The sequence below is a fragment of the Tiliqua scincoides genome, chromosome 7 (assembly GCF_035046505.1).
Source record: "Tiliqua scincoides isolate rTilSci1 chromosome 7, rTilSci1.hap2, whole genome shotgun sequence".
In the NCBI taxonomy this organism is placed as follows: domain Eukaryota; kingdom Metazoa; phylum Chordata; class Lepidosauria; order Squamata; family Scincidae; genus Tiliqua; species Tiliqua scincoides.
The window spans coordinates 11,164,294-11,184,959 of NC_089827.1; the positions used below are offsets into that span (position 1 = coordinate 11,164,294).

General features: G+C 44.1%; 1 protein-coding gene and 1 pseudogene across 1 annotated transcript in view; both read right to left on the reverse strand.

The window, feature by feature from the left end:
• Positions 1 to 20,666, reverse strand: part of KCND2 (potassium voltage-gated channel subfamily D member 2) — a 318,270-nt gene that overhangs the window by 176,050 nt on the left and 121,554 nt on the right. The window lies entirely within an intron of this gene.
• LOC136658253 (5S ribosomal RNA) lies at positions 3,813 to 3,927 on the reverse strand (annotated as a pseudogene).

Consider the following 20,666-nt stretch of genomic DNA (forward strand, 5'->3'; position numbering starts at 1 on the left):
AGTCTGGCATTACTACTTTAGACTGCAGGTGTTGGCTTATAGCAGAGGTGTCACAAGGGTTTGCATCATTCATGCAAGAGCCAACTGCGTCACCCCTATGATGGAACCCCTCCCATACCAGAATGTAAATTACAGAATAAATCACAATATCGTACACACAACCTAAGTGCAGTGGCTGGGGTCACTAGGGTTGGTGTCGCCCCCATTAAGTTTATTTAAATATATAACAAAACAGGTCATCCAAAAAATCAGCAACCAACAAAAAGCCAGTAGCCAACTTGATGACACTCATGTGACTCACACTAACATTTTATTGGTTCTCTGCTGTGTCATTATGACACCTCATTGGCTCTCAAAACAATCAGTTTCATTGGTCAGTTCTCAGTTATGCAAATCTACTTTTTGTTACATAAGGCAATTGTGTTTTCTATTTCTGGTTATTTGGTTATAACGTTTGATAGGGTACAGATATTGCATTCGGTTTGTTTTGCTGCATTCGCCATTAAATTACGCATCAATGACATACAACATGATATTATTCAAAAACATCAAGATTTTCCAAAATTTTGGCCAATTCACTGTGTGTGTGTGTGTGTCATTTGGTACAGCCCACACCCCTCTAGCAACACCACTGGCTTATAGGAAAAGATATTCCCCCATTTTTAAACGTGTTTTTATATCTATCAAGGCAGAGATAGGTGAAGGGTAAGTACAGGAGTGGTACAAGTGATTACTTAAAAAAAAAAAATTTGTAACACAGTTGGCCTTTCACCACCAAAATATAGCCCATCTGTAGTAAAAAGACAAGTTATTAAGGGACTATTTAACAAAGCTGTGATTGTACAGATAGTTTAACTGAGCCCTAACCTTGTTGTCTTTTGGTAGAAAAACTCTTCATGGATGTAAGCCATAATTGATCATAACAAGCACGTATTATCTATAAATAACCTAATCAACATTCAGCGAGGAGTTGCATAAATGAGCCCATCTACACGTTGCACCTTATAATGAACCACTACAAGACTAATGACTTATTAGTGCCACAGGCGATGAATGATTAATTAGTCAATTCAAAAGTGACTTTTTAAGGGTCTAATTGCTACCTTTCCTAATTTCTGAAGGTTATGCAGAATTAATGCCATGTTGGCATACTGGTACTGATATAATAGTCTTTTGTTTACCAGCAATGAAATTAGAGTGTGGAGTACTTCTGTAAAGGCAACTGCACAGTAGAGAAAATGCCTTTCCTGCATTTGGGTTCTCAAGAAAATATAAAGAAAACGGGGCATTCTTTCTCATTAGTTCTTGAAGAAGGATGGGATGTTTGTTCTGAGCCTTCAAGCCTACATTTATGCTTACACTGATCTGGGGAAAAGTTGATGGAAAGGGACAGACAGGTGGGCTGGGTAAATTCTCTGATGGGAAGAGGTGTTTGAAAATGGTGTTATTTATCTAAGGGCCCAATCCTATCCAACTTTCCAGCACCAGTGCAGCCTCAGTGCAGCCCCAAGGTAAGGGAACAAATGTTACCATACCTTGAGGAGGCCTCCAAGACTGTCTCCCCACCACTGGATGCAGTGCATACCCCATTGGCACAGCAGCACCAGCACCAGAAAATTGGATAGGATTGGGCCCTTACTCAGAAGTAAACCCATTGTGTTCAGTAAGATTTAGGCTGTAGTCCTATCTAACTGGAAACAAACACCTCTACTTATGGGTCAGTTCTTGCATTACATGAAGGGGTTTAATATACCCAAGAACTCCTACCGTTTGGGCTAAGCAGAAAGGGTTGACAGGTCGTACTAGAAGTTGGCCTAGTGTCATTTGTGTTTGAAAGTCATTCCAAAAAGGTTCAGATGAAATAATACGTGGAGTTACAGACAACTGCTCTGATTCACTAGAGACAAGTCCTCCTTTTTTTCTGCCAATCACAGATACTACATGAAGAACATAGGGGTCATACCTCAGGGCTAGAGTACCTGCTTTGCCATGCAGATGGTCCCACGTTCAAACCTTACCATTTCCAGGTAGGGCAGAGAAAGATTCTTGTTGGAAATCGTGGAGAGCGATGCCAGTCACTGTTGACAGTACAGATCTGGATGGGTCAGAAACCTGACTCAGTAACAGCCCAATCCTAACTTGCGCTGGAACAGGCAGGTTGGCGTAATGTATCCAGTGCACGTTTCAGGCAGCCAGAGGTTCAGCCAGGGGCAAGGAGAAAGTGACCCCGGGCACAGCCACTGCAGTCCCAATGGGGCTACTCAGATCTGTGCCACCTCAGGAGGTGGCGCAATTCCAAGCAGCCCAGGACTGCCCTGGGCTGCCTGGGAACTGGATTAGGAGCTGGTATAACTGCTGGATCCTGGCCCTGACTCCTGCTCCCTGTCCATCCGCCCCCAAGCACACCCGCCACCCACCCTCCCCTGCCCCAAAACGCTTCCCTCCTACCATCTCCCCCCCGCCCCATGCCCCCCCCAGATCCCTGTGACAGCCATGCTCGGCTGATGCAAATTCAGCATCCCCGGAGCTTGCATCAGCATGGGGAGGCCAGCATACATCTGTGCGCTGGCCTTTCTTCCCCTGGAGTGGCACAAAAGTACTTGATGGCACTTTTCCAACACTCCTGAGCTGGTGCAAGGGACTTGTGTCAGACCAGGGCACAGTTTGGATTGTGCCCTAAGAGAGTTTCCTGCTTTTGAGGGGGGGGGGGAAGACACACAGTAGCTCAGTTGTCGAGCACATTTAGAAGGTCTCAGGACAAAGAATTCCTTGGCAGCTACTGCCTGCAAATAACACTAGTTGGACCAATGATCTGACACAACATAAGCCAGTTTACTAATGTCTTGGTTTTACCCATTTTTTTAAGGTAATCATTTCCTTATGGCCAGATCCTATCCAGGCTTATTCTATTGCATCTTACAATCCATCAGTATATAGCCTGGGCAGCACCATTCTGTAGGTCACTTCCACCAGGGGAACGTGTGCTGCCTGCAATTCTGTAGGTCACTTGCACCAGTGCAAAGTTCTGAAGGCCTGGATGCAGGCAGCCCACAGAACCTCTATCATCGCTGGTAGGTTGGCAGTGGGGGCAGATCAGGAGTGGATGGGGCAGAGACTGGGCTGGGGCAAAGATGAGAAGGGGGTGGATCTTGGTGGCAACTGCACACACCAGATCCTATCCCCCTTCCTGGTTTGTCTCCAGAGACACTTCAGCCGTATGCCAGCAAAAGAACAGACGTGGGTTTGAGGGAACCCATTGGGGGCCAGGTGGCCTACGTGGAGGTAAGTAAAAAATGTCTTTATTCACTTCTCCTAGGCTGCCTAGTCTCAGATAGCAAGCAGAGCAGGCTGAGACAGCAGTGCTTCACACAGCACCAGCAGGGATAGGATTGGGCTGCTGATTTCTAAAACTGTAGAACTGCATGGATGGCACACACACACATGGTTGTGAAAGGATGTAGTCTGGGAGGAAGCAAGCCTGATGAGCCTCATGTAAACTGTCTCAATGCACTCATCCATGGAGGCCTTTTAGCTATAATCTCAGGTGTACGAGCTTCTCTTGGAGGGGAAGGCTAATGTGACAACTGGAGAACACGATAAATGTTTATTAAACCATGAATTGTTTTATCCTGTCTCATAATACTACGATACGGGGATCACCCAAGAAAACTGATTGTCAATACATTCAGGATGTGTGAAATGTGTCCCTTGGTATCTCTGGAGTTTCTGTTTTGCCTCCCCACATTCTCAGATATCCACACAAAGTCTACAAAGTTGGTTGGCAACCTTCAGTCTCGAATGACTATGGTATAAGCCTACAGCACCCGGTGTTCCCAGGCGGTCTCCCATCCAAGTACTAACCAGGCCTGACCCTGCTTAGCTTCCAAGATCAGACGAGATCAGGCATGTACAGGGTATGGCTTGGACATTCTTACTTTTGCAAAAAAACTCCTGCGCATGCAGGATTCTTGATTTTCTTTTTCCCCATTGAAAAAGCTATTGTGCAAACTCCTGCACATTATAGTGAGAACCAGTGCATGCATGCTCATTGGCTGCATTACTTATGGATGCAAATGTACATTCAAATGTGCATCCCCCTTGAGAGTAATATTGTGATGACAGACCTCCAGATGTACACTCCAATGTTCATGCCGAAGTACATTTAACTTCTATTTTTAACTTCCTCTCTGCCTGACTTGCAGAAAAGTTTGTGCATCCAGCTGCTAATCTCCCCCCCCTTCCCATGGAAAGGTAATTTCATAGAATCGAGACCTAAGAAAGTTTCAGGATTACCGTAGAAGAATAATATTCACGTTGGAATTACAGTAGGGGAATTACAGCTCAGCACCGACAAAAAGCAATATTTCATTACACAGTGCAGAATTATTGTATGGAAGTCCCTATTGCAAGCAGCATTGATGGCTGTACACCAGATCAGTGGTTCTCAAACTTTTTAGCATCGGGACCCACTTTTTAAAATGACACCCTATCGAGACCCACTTATCTTTATGAGACTTTTTAAAGAGGTGATCTAGAAAGAAATAATATTTTTATTCATTTTCAAGTAATATTTTATTTATTCATTTATTTTCAAAATCTTGATCCATTTCTCATAATGAGGCAGCCCTAATGAATAGCTTCAAGGCTTGAAGGGCTTAGTGATGCGACCCAGCCTTCACCTGCTCCCATCATTGATGGACTAGGAAAATAAAACACACAAGAAAAAAAGATGTCCAAACATTTATCGCCCTATATTTTCACAAGCTTGCAAACTGCAGGAGCTGAGCTGTTTGCAGTGCAGTTAGCAGCTATTCGATTTTTGAACAGCCTCAGGGCTTGAGGCAATTAGTCGTCTGATCTTTCCATCACCCGTGTTTTCACTGGAGGCTCTGCGAGACTCAGCAGACATCAGGTCATGACCCACCAAGCAGCTCTCCACCCACAGTTTGAGAAATGCTGCACTCAGTGATTTTTAAACAATGACATGGAAGATAGATCTGTTCAGTAATTAGTGTGACAGTGAAGTGGAACATTCACATCAGTCTGTATAGCGCTGAGCATCAGTTGCTTGGGAAAATAGCAGAGGAAAATTGTTGCTTACATGTCATGCGTGTGAGTTTCTCATGGTATCTCATTCAACATTGTTGGAAACTGAAAGTGGACTAGATCAAATTTCAGGGTGGAGCCAGGAAGGGCAGTTCTTATATTCTTAAACTGGCTGGACTTGCTCAATGGTTCAGAATGTATGAGCTCACTGCTGTACAGAAAGCAAATAATGATTTGTATGGCCCGATCCCATCCCTCGCTATTTTTTAATCTGTTGCTGTAAATCCATTTATGACAACATGAAAGATGCCACCATCCAGTGCTCCATAGGGTTCGTCCATAGGACATTTCCACAGGGGAAAAGGGGGGGGGGAATCTCCTGTCTGAAACCCTGGAGAGCCGCTGAGTATATTGACTGAAGAAGATTGTTCAACAGTCAGACTTAGCAGAAGGGAGCTTCTGAAGTTCATCTATGTACTTCCAACTTCCTCAAAGTCGCTGTTGCTAGTAAGTGCATGAGTACTTTAGTCTTGCTGGCCGGGGGGGAAGGGGGGGCTGGAGGAAGTGCATGAACATTCTTCTAATGTGGGCCATTATTTGCATTGCCAAATGTCTAAGATCAAAGCAACTGCAATGGGAACAAAACCTTGCTTTGGACTTTCACTTATACTTCAGTGGCGCATTGGGTGTTACCATGGCCACAGGTTCAAGGGTTGGCCTGTCCAGGTGGGTCTTCTGATGAGGGCGGACCCTTGGTCAGTACCCAATCTTACCAACCCCTGACACTACCCTGAAAGGGAGGGGGGGTTGCTGGAATTGGAAAGCAGTCCTTTTAGATTGGAAGAATGATGTCTATTGCTCTAAACTGGTTTACAGGGCACTTTTGTGGAGCCACATTCCCTTTAGAGACAAATTATGACCTAACTCACGCAATACTTTCTACGTACTTGAAGATAACAAATACACAGTACATTTCCATCAAAAAGCAGACAGGACATTACTAGCTGCTTTAATTTTAGCAGAGCTATGTTAGGGTCTCCTTGGTAATGCAGGAAAGGGAACCAAAGCAATTGCATCTAAAATTAATACATCTAATTAACATCTGAGCCCTCTGCTAATGTAGGTCATTTGCTAGAAAAGTGCTGGAATAATTAGTGGACCAGTGTGAAGCTGGAGAGCAAGAAATAAATACCACACCAAGCATTGGGAGAAACATTCAATGCCTCTGCGTTCTTTTGCACACATGAAGGTAATCTACACTGTACCACTGGTACTGTAAAATGAGATGTGCTGTGCCCTTATAAGCACATATGGAATTGAATAAGCAAAAAACCAGAACAAAAACCCACCACCTTCCACGCTTTTATAAATAAAAAAGAAAGACTGGTGGTGTTTGGAACTTTCTGAAGATGCTACTGATCTGAACTAACCTGCACAGCACTTCTGGATGCCCTCATGCCAACAAAGGAAAGAGAGGGCTCCTAATTCTCTGCTCAGTTCCTGGTAATTCCTTTTTATGGGTGACAGTGCCCTATTTTAACAATATGACATCATCCAATTAATAATCTGATGGTGACCTACAGATCACGCAGTGAGTATTGTTGATTTAAACTCATCACCTGAGGAATAATAAACTGTTCAATGTCAAATGAGGAGGTGGCATTAAAGGTCTCTCTAATAACAGAGCTTGCCCTGCTAGGCTGCATGTAGGAAGGAACACAGGCCACTATTTTAGAAGTAGCACTAAGATGGGAAGTTATACCAAATAAACAATGAAGCTCTTAAAAGGCACAGGGCCTAATCCTATCCAATTTTCCAGTGCCAATGCAGTCATGCCAATGGGGTGTGTGCTGTATCCTTTGGTGGGGAGACAGTCACAGAGGCCTCCTCAAGGAAAGAGAACATTTGTTCCCTTATCTTGGGGTTGAATTGCAGCTGCACCGGTGCTGGAAAGTTGGATAGGAGTGGGCACACAGTCTCCCTAATGGCACAAGCCTATCCCCCACCAGCCCCATAGCACTGCTGAAGAAGTGCAAGCTGCATGCTACTGGTGGGGGAACCAGGTGGCTCAGGAGATTTCAGTTACCACCCAACCCTATGTAACCCCCACATGCAGCTGTGCCACTGAAGTGCATGCTGCATCCTTTATTGCGGGGGGGGGGGTGTTGTTCCTTAAGGTCTCTTCCAGGCAAGGGAACATATGTTTCTTTGCTCAGGGGTAAGCCTCTGCTGCTGCAATGGGTCTACTCAGACACTTGCCAGTGATTTTGCTGGCGCAAGTCCGAGTGGACCCAAAAAGGTGGATCAAGGCTGGGAAGAGAGATAGAATATGGGTGGAGCTGCTTCTGTCATTACCACCCCTTCCTGGCCTCAATATACACCCCTCCCTGCCCCAGTCTGCACCCCATTCTGCCCACCCTCACACTGATTTACTGGTGGGCTGTTCTGCAGGCAGCTGGAGCATGGCTGCTTGGCACTTGTTGCAGCATGAATATCTGCAGTGACTTTCCCTCACCAATGATTTTCCCTTTACACACTGGGGGGGAAGAAGAAGGACCGACCTCCAAGTAGGCTAAAGTCCTGGCACCTTTTCCATTAAGACCTATTTGTGTGCATGAAGCACTGAAGGTGGGTTGATCCAGGCAGCAAAGCTACAGTGACAATCGTATACTGGAAGGAAGTATCCTTGAAGTACGTGACTTTCTTCTGAGTAAATGTGTTTTGAAATGCACTGCAAACTCTCTTTCCCCCATCCCAAGTTTGGGACTCTCCCCTTCAACCTCAATCTCAGTCAAGGGAATAGAGGGTGGGAGGTGGACTTTGCCTGTGGAGCTAGCATGGGGACAGTGGTGCATCCCTGAAGGATGGGAAGGGGGCTGCAGCTGGTTAGAGGGAGATGAAGAACAGAGCTGGGCTTCTTCTGTTGGAATGCTTCTCCTGCCCTCTCTTGCCACCACCTCAGCAAAAGCAAAGGAAGGTGTGCTGGAGAGGCACCTGTTCTGTTCTGTTCTGGTTTGGTTTGATTGAAGCCTGGCTCAGTGGCTCACTTTTACACCTCTGGTCAAGCAATGAAAATCTCACTGACAACTGCATAATGCCAACTGCAGCAGCCAAAGGAGTCTGAATTAGTCACACACGGTAATGGAGGATCAGAAGATCATCAGGAAGATGATGTGGTATTGACAGCTATTCCCAGAGCGATTGACAGCTCTGGGAAGGGCAGGGTTGGCTAAACAGCTGTAATCAGTCAAGGCCAATGGAGACTCTGATGGACACTTGAGCTTCATTTGACTTTGATGGGACTTTGAATGGACATGGACTGAAGAAATGGCTCACCTGAGCCTAATTTGGACTTAACAAGGGGCTAACAAGGTAGCTCACAGCTGAGCTGCATTTTGGATAACGGGACATCCAAGGATAAAAGGCAGCTTCAGAAAGGACCCAGTCCTACCCTGATGGAGGTGTCACCTGACCAAGAGCTATATGTGACCCACACCTCCGGGAGAAGGGGACTGCCAGGACTTTGCTGGAGGACACAGAAGAGAGAACTGCCAGGACCCTGCTGGAGAAGACACTCTGCTGGAGAGGACACAGAGGAAGGGACTCTGCTGCACTAGATTGTCCTTTGGAGACTGAACTGGACTTGGACTGGAGGCTTTGGACTTTTACCTACTGAGTTAAGTGGAGTTTTGGGGAGGGGAAGCCTCAGGACAAGAGGATGTGCAGGGAGTGTATGTATTTGTAGCAATAAATTCATGTTAATTGCTCAACTGATTATTCTGGAGTTCTGTCCATTTCTTTGCATACCACAGCTGTTCTTGGAAAAGAAGGGTGTTAATTAGCCAAAAAGTGGGCATCAGAAGGGAGTTGGAATATTTGGACAGGACACACACGTGCACACACACCTCTAAGAGCAAGACACACTGGAAGTGTTGCTTGGACCCAGCTTTCACCCAAGCAGCAGGTCTAACAATGGGAGTGCTTCTCAAGGTGAAAGATGGCTGGAGAACTTCTCTCTCTCCTGCTGTAGCTGCAACAGAAGCAGCTACTGAGGGAGAAAATTTTGGCCAAAAAATCCCAAAAAGAAAAGTCGGCTAACACAGTAGGCTGAGAGCATTATCAATGCTTCACACTGCTGCCAAAGTCCACAGAAGCACCCTGCAAAAAGCTTTTCTGTGTCTTTTTTTGTTAAAGCCCTGTTACCGTTTGCCCAACAAAGTTCTTTTTGCCTGTCCGTAACTGCAAATGAGCACTCAAGTTCAAGTCTGAGGTTATGAAAAGACTGATGGCAGAGAAAGATGGGGGGGGGGGGGAAAGCAAGATTTTCTGCAGAAATTTATATAAGGATAGACCTTGATTTATTCTATTGGGATAGTTATTGTTCAGCCAAATGTAAGACAGGAGGTTCCCTCCTGAATCTGAATGGGCATAAATGACTGTTAAATATCTGGATCATGTTCTATTGGGATAGAGCAGTGGTTCCCAAACTGTGGGTCAGGATGACCTGGTGAGTCATGACCTGTTTTTTGGTGTGTCTCCAAAGGATGATGGAAAGATCAGATAACTGATTGCCTCAAGCCCTAAGGCTATTCAAAAATCAGATACTGTAGCTGCTAATTACCCTGCAAAGAGCTCTGCTCCTGCAGTTTGCAAGCATATGTAAATAGGCTGGTAAACCTAGGTGAGTCCTGATTGAGTGTCATTTTAAAAAGTGGGTCCTGGTGCTATAAAGTTAGAATTATCATTCAGGTAAATGTAAGATAGGAAGTTCCTTCTTGAATCTGAATGGGCATAAATGACTGTTAAATATATAGATCATGTTTTAGGTTTTTTAAGTTAAGAACTCTACCCTTCAACACATTCCCCAAAGCCCAATGGAACCTGTGCTCATGAGCCATTGGAATGATAAGACAAAAGGGGCAATACAAGTTTCCTGGTGGAACATAAGAACAGCCCCACTGGATCAGGCCACAGGCCCATCTAGTCCAGCTTCCTGTATCTCACAGCGGCCCACCAAATGCCCCAGGGAGCACACCAGATAACAAGAGACCTCATCCTGGTGCCCTCCCTTGCATCTGGCCTTCTGACATAGCCCATTTCTCAAATCAGAGAAGAAATCCAAAGCTTAGTTGTGGCTATAGAGAAGGATCCATCCTGTATACTAGCTTACAGAACTCTAGAAGGTGAGTTTTTCCTGCCCATTTTAATGGGTGAGTAGTATCATATGAGACCAAACAGTTCATCCTAGGGCCTAAACCATTTAACACTTAAGGGCAGTATTTCCCATGCAGTACGCATTTTCTAATGCATGCACACCAGGTTCAGCAAAGGAACTTCACCCTAGCAAACAGGATAACAGGCAATGCCCTGAGTTCAAATCCTTCCTAATGTCAGTTCTTTTTATGCAAAATGATAATATATAACATTACCTCTCACAGTCAATAAGGTTTATAAAGGTACACAATATATTAATAGATTTTAGGTTCAATCCTATCCAACTTTCTAGGTCCAATAGAGCAGCAACCCTGAGATAAGGGTACAAGAGGGCTCCATGCAATGCACCCCGCTAGTATGACTGCTTCAGCCCCAGAGAGTTGGATAGGATTGGGCCCTTCTGCTAATATAATTGCAGTTTTAATATTTCAGTAATCCTGTAATTCAAATGAAGCATCTACTCAGTAAAACAAAGTCTGCATAAACGGCCATGCATCTGAAGACTTAATCTCCATAAAAAAGGATGAGCATTTCAAAGTGATTTATAAAAGGGCCTCTGATAGTCATTAGGAAATATATTTTCAAAATTGTTAATCATGATGTAGGTGGCTTTAATGTTTTTCTGAATAAAACGATAATTAGGAGCCTATGCCAGGAGTTGTGCCAGGGTGTGCATGTATGGTAATAGACAATAAAAACATGGAGGTTCATTAAAGTGATCAAAGAGAACTGCACACCCTTCACTCCTCTTAATAAGTGTTCTGCAGAAAGCTAGGATGCTTTAAAAAGCCTGAACAGGGCTTGCCATTAGCGTAATAAGTGACTGTAATTACCTAAATCAAGAAAAGACAACTTATTTGCAAAAGAACTTCCCAAATTAAAATCAACGTTTGACTGCTAACGCAATGAGTTTTGGCTCATGAAATGCTAATTAGAATGAGACCACAAACTATTACTTTCGAACAGAATGAGTCCATAGGACAGTGCCCAGTTGAATGTTTGAGCGAGACATTCTCTGTAATCGGGTAATGTCTAGATTCTCAGAAGGGAGAAATGGACTAAATTATAGCATGTTACATAACAGAGTTTTAAACAAGGGAGGGGGTGGAGATCCAGCACTTTAAAGCCCCACTGATTTCAACGGGACAATTAAGCCTCAGTCTCTTGCGCTGGTTGGTCCATGCCTCTGTTTAGTTCATAAATAATTGCAATGAGGATTATAATCAGTTTATCCCTGCATTCTCTGTCTGTGTAGCAAGAGGAAAAGTGCCAGTTTTTTTTTTTAAGTCTGCTCTGAGAGACCTGCTTCCATGTTTTGTCATTGCTTTAATGTGTTGAATCTGGAAAAGGGCCAGATTTTAGCAATTGTTCAGTCTTTCTTCATGGGCTGGACCTAACCAGTAATAGATGATTTTGGTAGGCTCCTCTCAGGGTGAAAACAGATATAATTTATTATTTTTTTAAGCGGGTTCATAACATGGCATGTTGCCAACAAGACTGCGAGCCCAAATTCACAGTTACACAGAGGGCAAACAAGATGTTCCTTTAAGCACTTGATTAGGGTCAACTTTCATTATTATTAGTAGTAGTAGATGTAGGCAACCTTCAGTCTCGAAAGACTATGGTATCGCGCTCTGAAAGGTGGTTCTGGAACAGCGTCTAGTGTGGCTGAAAAGGCCAATTCGGGAGTGACAATCCCTTCCACACTGGGAGCAAGTGTAGTCTGTCCCTGTTCTGTCTCCCTGGCTATGGGCCTTCCTTCTTTGCCTCTTAGCCTCAGACTGTTGGCCAAGTGTCTCTTCAAACTGGGAAAGGCCATGCTGCACAGCCTGCCTCCAAGCGGGCCACTCAGAGGCCAGGGTTTCCCACCTGTTGAGGTCCATTCCTAAGGCCTTCAGATCCCTCTTGCAGATGTCCTTGTATCGCAGCTGTGGTCTACCTGTAGGGCACTTTCCTTGCACGATTTCTCCATAGAGGAGATCCTTTGGGATCCGGCCATCATCCACTCTCATGACATGACCGAGCCAACGCAGGCGTCTCTGTTTCAGCAGGTAGTAGTAGTAGTAGTTTAGTAACTAACAGGTTGGAGCAAGGATAATTGTGCATAGTGAGGTGGGTTTTAACCATTTGCCCATGCCATAATCCCAACCTACAATCTGCTCCCCAGCAGCTATTTTGTCATGGAAAGACTGATAGCTGTAGAGTGTTACCTGATCATTACTGCAGTTAGTGCATCTCGAGAAAGTACTCTTGTAGAAATGCAACAGACTGAAATACATCAGGTGTACATAAGCAACTAATTGTGATTGAGCCACTTTCTGAATTTCTGTCTGAATGTTCTTAGCCCAGGAATTTTCAACCTTTTTCATTGCATGGCACACTGACAAGGTGCTTAAATTGCCAAGGCACACAATTGGTTTTTTGACCACTGAAAAGGCACACCATGCTGTTGGTGGGGGGCTCACATCCCCCAAACAGACCTACCAATAAATGATCCTCCCCCAAACTCCCATGGCAAGCCTGCAGAGCATTCGTGGCACACCAGTGTGCCACAGCACAGTGGTTGAAAATGGCTGCCTTAGCCCAATGTCAAGTTGAACTATCAAGGCAAAGTGAGGGTAGATGGAACCCAATTGTAATCCTGTATAATATGCAAGATTGTATAAAGTTCTGACTGCTTACATGGTAGAGAAATTCAGGTAGGCTCCTTAGGGTCTAATCCTATCCAACCTTTTTTCCAGAGCTGATGCAGCCATGCCAATGGGGCATGTGCTGCATCTTGCTGTGTAAAGGGCAGTCACTGAGGCCTGTTCATGGTAAGGGAATGTTTGTTCCCTTACTTTGGGGTTGCACTGTGGCTGCATCAGCATTGGAAAGTTGGGTAGGATTAGGCCCTTAAATTATCATTTTTACTCACACTCCAGACTCATAGAAATTACTTACTCATAGAAATTGTAAGCACCCTAACTATAATCTTGAACCAAAGGGCTGTCCATCATGGGTTTTTGGGTGGTGGCAATGTCTGCTTTTACAAAGCTCACAAAAGGAGACTCTGATAAAATAAGGTCTTCCAGTAACTTCCAAGTTGTCTTCCACTGTCCTATTCATACACTTTTAGAAACGTTTGTAGTGGGAGGCCAGACAGATATAGGCAGAGGATACAGCTTAGGTAAGTCCTGTAGCCTAGTAGTACAACACATGTATTTCATGCAGAAGGGCCCATGTTCAGTTCCTGGCAGCAACCCCAGGTAGGGCTGGGAAAGCACTGAAGAACCACTTTGAAACACTGAAGAACCACTGCCAAGTGTAGACATTACTAAGATAATGTAGATTACTAAGATACTTGTAGATGGACCAAGGGTTGACTGGGTAGAGTGTCATATCTTTGGTTTCTTCCAACCTGGTTGCAGTCCTATACACACTTTCCTGGGGGTAAGCTTCATTTAACACCATGGGACTTACTTCTGAGTGAACATGTTGCCAGCCACATATAGTACAGCATAACATGTTACAGCCAGGGTTGGTCTTACAAGTTGCAGGGCCCAATTGGAAGCATTTCTTGCGGGAGCCCAGGGTCATAGCCAAGATCTGAAGAATCATAGAGAGTTTATATTATATTAAATTACAGACTTTATAGCTCTATGATAGAATGGAAAGCAATTGAAATGTTCACTTAAAAAGTGCACATGAATTAATGGATCAAATGGATTTAAGCGCACTTTACTCTAAATTACTGCAGTGTGGGTCTCCCTTAGGTGCAGGGTTCAATTGGCAGCAAATGGTCTAATTGGCTTAAAGCCGTCCCTGGCTACTGCAGCAGCTTTTAAAGGGATGTGGCTCTTTTTGGGGCAAAGCAAGGTTAGTACCAGTATAAACAGGCTAATCCGTTCCGAAAGGCTGTTCTCAAAGCTATTGCTAGAGGTTTGCACGCGCGCACACACACACACACACACACACACACACACACACACCCCTATCCACCTGCTAGCAAAATTCACAAATATTCATGACCTGCTGTTCTCTGCCATAAAGGGAGGAGAACAATGACAAACTGCTACTTGGGGAGTGATACAGTCTCATCTTAAAGCAACTGCAAAATTATGACAATGAAGAATAACGTTTGTAGCATTTTGTAGAGTGTTCTGAAACATTTCTCTTCCTTAATTCCAAATTCAAATATGCATGCTAATATTTTCCTAATTTTAATGACAATTGTGTCACCTGACTCCAAGGATGGCAAAATGCCCAGAAAATGTTTCGGTTAATTACACACCAAGATGATCTACTCTTTGGATTGTCTCCAGGACAAAGGCCTTGGTATATAATTAAAAACAATGAACAATTAACTTCCATCAAATATAACATGAAGGACAAGCACAGTAAGTTTTGCTATAAATTGTAACCAAAAAAACAAAACAACCCACAACCCATTTCCTCTTACAATATGACCAAGCAGCCCTGTGTTTAGATTTACATCTATGCTATTGAAAGCTATAAATATTCAGTTACTGCTGCTTTGTCCAATTAAATTTAAAAAAGAACAGACATGTAATACTTCAGAATACACCAATAACACAGGACTGCAAATTCGAGGGTCTGAAAAACTTTTTTTTTTCAAAATTTATGGTGTGAATTTCAAATATGAATTTGAGGTGCTGATTCTAAAACTAGCATCGGTTTTTCCCTATCATGTCGAGCTTTGGAGATAAAGCATAGCTGCTTCTTCAAGCAGCTTCCTTGTGAAGAAGCCTATGCCATGTGACTGAGAGACCAAAAAGGGGGACCTGTTATATCCTGAAAGTTCCCTTTTTGGTCGCTAAACCATCATGCTCCTGTAGATTTTCTCTCGACATGCTGCTTGCATTACAATGATTGTAAGCAATATAGAACTTGGTAGATATTTACCATGTAAGGAAGGCTGCTACTTTTGTCTTTATAAAACAGAGAAGGGAGGCTCTGAGGGAGTAATTGAACACGCATACTAATTCAAGGACCTGTTGTCCTTGGGGAAAGGGAAGTTACAGAGTGCTATCTTCTCTCTTAGAGGGTTTATATAGCATTCCCATGTCTTCCGCAGGAGGTAGAATAAAACCATAAGGGAACTGATAATACACATGACCCCCTTTCTACGTTCCTCTCTTCCCCCCTTCAGTATCATGTGCAGTTAATCTACATGTCTGTTGCTACCTTAAGGCATCTGCCATATAAATATTTCTAATGATCTATCAATACTGCCAGGGTTCTAATCAGTCACTGCAGAACAAGTATTACATTAAATTGCAAACCAGGAAATTATAATTTTTTTAGACACACCTCTTAATCTCTGCCAAGGTCGTGTGCAGGTAGAGACTATGCCACAGAATACAAAGAGGGGTGAAATAAAGGCTCAAAGCTGCAGAATGTTGCATGGGGGAGGGAAAGAATGTATCCTTATTATCTTAATAAGTGATGGTTAACCCTTTAGTCCTGCTCCCCAAATGAACCAGTGACCAAGTATAGGTGGATGGTGAAAGAGTCAACGTGGTGGGTGGAGGGCTGATCTCTGGCTTGATCTAAACATGATGCCCAATACAGTGACAGACAAAAATAAACATAAGCATATTGACGAATGTCATTGGATGAGAGAGAGAGGAAAGGATGTGGACAAAAGCTGAAATTTAGTTATAAATGAAAGCAGTTTAAAGAGCAAAGCGATGAAAGTTAGGTGGAGGAAAGTCAAGGTATGCCCGTAGTTGCTTGTTCCTCCACAGAACTTTGCCTAGTAGCACGGTAATAGCACCAGATATAGGCCATGAGGCTGGGTATAAATTAAATAATAGAAAACCATTTCAACAGCACTTACTGCCCAATCCTATTGGGATCTTATTGCAGCAGATCTCCCACGGTGCTGGTGCAGCACCTGGGCCACTGTTGTGTGCTGTGGGACCCCTGTTGCCAATGGCCAGAAGTCCCACACGTGAAATCCGACCTACTCAGGTTGTACTGCAGCAGGTAAGGTGGGAGCAGGCAGGGGCCATGGGCTGATCAGGGGAGGATCAGGGATGGGAAGGGGCTGGGCAAGGGAGCTGGTAGGGAGTCAATTTTGGCGGCAGTAGCAGCAGCACACACTGGGATCATATCACCCTTTCCTGGGCTGGACCCCACCCCAAGGCTCCTGGGACTTATGCCAGCTAAGCAGCTGGTGTAGGTCTGACGAGACCCATTGGTGGCCAGGTGGTCTACTGGGAGGTAAGTAAAACTATTTTCACTTACATCTCCCAGGCTGCTGGTTGCCCCCTCCCCCAGCATGCAGTACATGTTCCAGCAGTGCAGCTGCATCCTGTAAATTGATGGGGGGGGGGGATAAGACTGGGGCATTAATATGCTTGACATTCTTCTCTAAATTGTATTCCATATGTTTTATCTAGTTGTAACTTATAGATCAAATATCACATGGTCTTCTACTTAATAATATATGATATTGCAAAAATGTAACTGTCCGTGGTGGGATCCAAAGAGTTGTACCAGATATTTCACATGCACACTGGAGGAGGGGAAGGGGTCCAAATTCACTCCTGAAGGTCAAAGGGACTTATCAGATGCTCTAGTACAGGGAGGGACACATCATCTCTCTGACACTGTGTCGGGGGCTGGGAAAAATAATTAATTTACTTTTCAAATTTGAATAAATTTACATAAATGAATACATTAGAGATGGAACTTATATGAATGAATGAAGGTCTTGCAATAGCTCAAGGCTATAAAAAGCCTTGCACAAAGCAAGTCCAGTCTTTGCTGCTGCATCACAGAGGTAAACAGTAAGCAGTGGAGGGAACCCTCGTCCCATAGCTCACACGAGAGGTCAGTTGGCCATCACACTGAGAGCAGCTGCATCAGGCCACCGTGGGTTCCAGCAAGTCTCTGGAGGGCCAGAGGCTCATTGAAGACTGGGGGCTCCCTGAGGGCCGAATTGGGAGTCCTCGAAGGCCGCAAGTGGCCCCAGGGCCGGGTTTGGGGCACCCCTGCTCTAGTGTGGCATTCAATGCAGAACAGGAAGCTGCACTCAGAAGAGTAAACAGCTGAAGTAACAATGTGTACACTGAGTCCTTTGGCTGAGCACGGAAGAATCTATCCCAAAGCATTCCACAGTACAGTTGTATTGTGGCCTCATCAGGCCTTACACTAGTAACAGGAAGATCTCTAATGGAGGGGAGGAACTGTTGTTACATGCCTCTGAGATTTCTAAGAGATCAAGGAGAGCTTCAGAGCAGTCATCAGGCAGTTATATTCTCTGCTCCTCCAATAAATGCATTTCCTTAAAACACTGGTACAGAACATGGCTTATGGTTCTGTAGCAGCTCAGTCTTTTCTCAGTAGCAACATTTATATCTTCAAAGAAAAAAATCTGAAGGGAGGGATGATCTTAAATTTGTGTTTGCATTATTAGTACCTCTTCTTATACCAATTAACTTAATTGCTTCTCTGGCAGCTTTAACTGCGACGTGAAGCCGATAAAAACCCAGCCAGGAGGCAAAGCAGTTTAACATTAACATCTTCAGAAGCCAAAAGTAAATTCCCACCCAGAAATCTTTTACATACAAGAATGCCATTGAATTTCAGTTGATTCCATGCCACTTAGGAAAGTTATTTAAAATGGACTTGCCACTGGAGCTTGCACAAATCCATTACATATGTTGGGCTCTCTAAGCACAACCACAGAAAATAAGTGCAATTTTGGCTGAAAGTCTTAAACTACATGACAAAAAGAATAAAAAAAAACTTGGGCCAAAAGGACACTCAAGATTCAAGATTTTGGATGTCCATTTAGTCTGAAGTGACTGCAAAGTACAGAAGGAATTGGGATCCCTATAGAGCCACAGTAATAACCTTGTTTCTAAGTGCACTCTTGCAGAATCACTTTCCAGACATCCAGCCACTCACTTGGGGCAATCCTGGCCCTATTTTGCCAGCTGGAATTTTTGTTACGGTTTTAAATATAACCATGTTATATTTAATTTATAATTCATTCTGGAACTGTAAGCTCCCAGGGCACATCATTTTAGCATTCACATGATAAAAGGTACTGTGGGTTTCTGAAGGTAATACAGTGATAGAATTGTCAGACTTTAACTGATATTTCTAAAAATGAGAGACAAAACAAAATCCACAATCTAATTAATTCAATACCTGAATTTTTGAGCAAGTGGGATGTAATTGAAAGTAATGTGATTTATTATTCAAAACATGCTGGTTGTTAAACAAACGAAAAATTAGACAGACCAAACGTACTACAAAGTAGTTTATGCCTTCTCTGTCCTCTGCACCCTGCCAATCAGATGTATTTGTAACCCTTATTAATATACAAAGTACTGGTAATTAATTACCCATGTCAAATTAGGAAACTAAAAGGGAAGGGAAAAAAAGTAGGGAAGCAAGCAATTCACAAGCAAGCCTGATTTACAAATGGTTGGCAACCTTCAGTCTCGAAAGACTATGGTATAAGCCTATGGAATACAGCAGCCGGTATTCCCAGGTGGTCTCCCATCCAAGTACTAACCAGGCCTGACCCTGCTTAGCGTCCAAGATCAGATGAGATCAGGCATGTGTAGAAATAGAAGTGCAAGAAACCAGAATTCTAACTGTTGTGCTTGTGCTGACAAAAGGATCTTATTACATTCTAAGTCACTTCCTTTAATATCTGTCTTGGAAGCCTATTCATCATAGTAAGCCAGGGGTGACCTGAACCTCCTCCACCACCTGGGCCAGTGAATCTCCCTGCCATTCCATGCATGCACCACCCACCTGCTTCTTCCTCTGCATTCCTCTCCTCACACAATTTAGAGCCCCCCTCCCATTTTATTCCCCACACTTCCCATTTACTCCCCATGCTCTGCTACCCTGCAGAGTCATGGGAAGCAGAGGCAGCTTCTGCAATCCTACTGGATCAAGAGTCGACTGGCTCTCTGAATTGAGTCTAGCTGAACAGGCAGGCAGCAGGTGCGTGGGGCACGCCTACCAACCTGCCATCTCCTATCAGCCTGGTGCCTGAAGCAGCGGTTTCATCCCACCTCATGAGTGAGTCAGCCCTGCTGATAGCTGCCTTATGAGAACAGTGTCCTGAAAGGCAGAGTGGTTACTTATAAAATATAGAAATACAGCTGTGCGTCGCTTAGTGACCTGCTGACTGATGACCGGCCAGATATATGATGGTGGTTGTTCCAACTAAGCATGACACTATGTCTGATTTTAAGAAATTTTTTTAGGAGGGAGCAATTTAGAAATTGCTATTTTACCGGGATGTCCCATAGAGGACCCTTGAGGTGTTTCCCCCCCCCCCCCCAGTGTCATGCAGGGCCTCTGCAGGCCTCAGAATGGCCTGCAGAAACCTCCAGAGAAGCCACTTCAGGTTTTTCGGAAGCACCTAGTAAGTCATTTGCATTTAGCAATCAAGCTGCTTGACGACGGGGTTCATGGAACGCAACCCTGTTGTTAAGCAACACACATCTGTAAATACAGTATAAACCCAATAGTGAGATAGTTAATCACCAAACCAGAACATTCCATTCCTGTAAACTTCTGCTTTTGTTTGGAATTCCTGATAAACAGAGTTGTGTGTGTGCGTGTGTGTGTGTGTGTGTGCGCGCGTGCATTTTCTAAATCAAAGAAAAAGTAATTGGCCTGACATACAAAACTCACATTGCAAACAACATAAGAGCTTATCTTGTGGATTACAGCACATGTTTTGATTACATAATGCTTTATGGTGTAAGCATTTTGAAAGATCTTGCTTTAATCATCTGCTTAGGTTGCCCCAGTTTGTCACAAACTGACATTTGCCACCAGCAGGAAGGCCACCATTTTTAACAAAATGGTAAAGCTGAAATAAATTACTCCCTCAAGGTCATAAACTGAACTATTTGGGTTTTATTTGAAGTGAGCAGGATTAGTTTTTATTTTGTCTCTGGTTGAGGAAAACAGAATGTTTCACTTCTCGGCTATTGGTTGAGATAATAACAACCTACATAGGCCTATACTAAAAGAACAAGTTGGCTGGTTCAGACAATCCTCAGATCACTCAGCCAGCCCCATGCCAGTAGCGTATCAACAGGGGCAGCACGGTAAGTATTGCAGGAGCTGCAAAGCACCCTGTAAGTGGCCTGTCCTACTAATCGTTGGAGTCATTCTGGGCAGCGACGGCAACACGCTGTCCAGAATGGCTCCAACAGCAAGTGGAAGAGGCTGCTTACACAGCAGCTTGCAGCACCTGCAATACTTACCACACCACCGCTCTCTGTAGCTACGCAACTGCCCACTGCATTTCATGACATGTGCACTCATGATGTGCATATATCCTGGCCCCTCTTTGGAGAGTCTGGGGCCAGTTTCCTCAGCTGTAAGGGAGGACATTCATCCAAACTGCCCACATG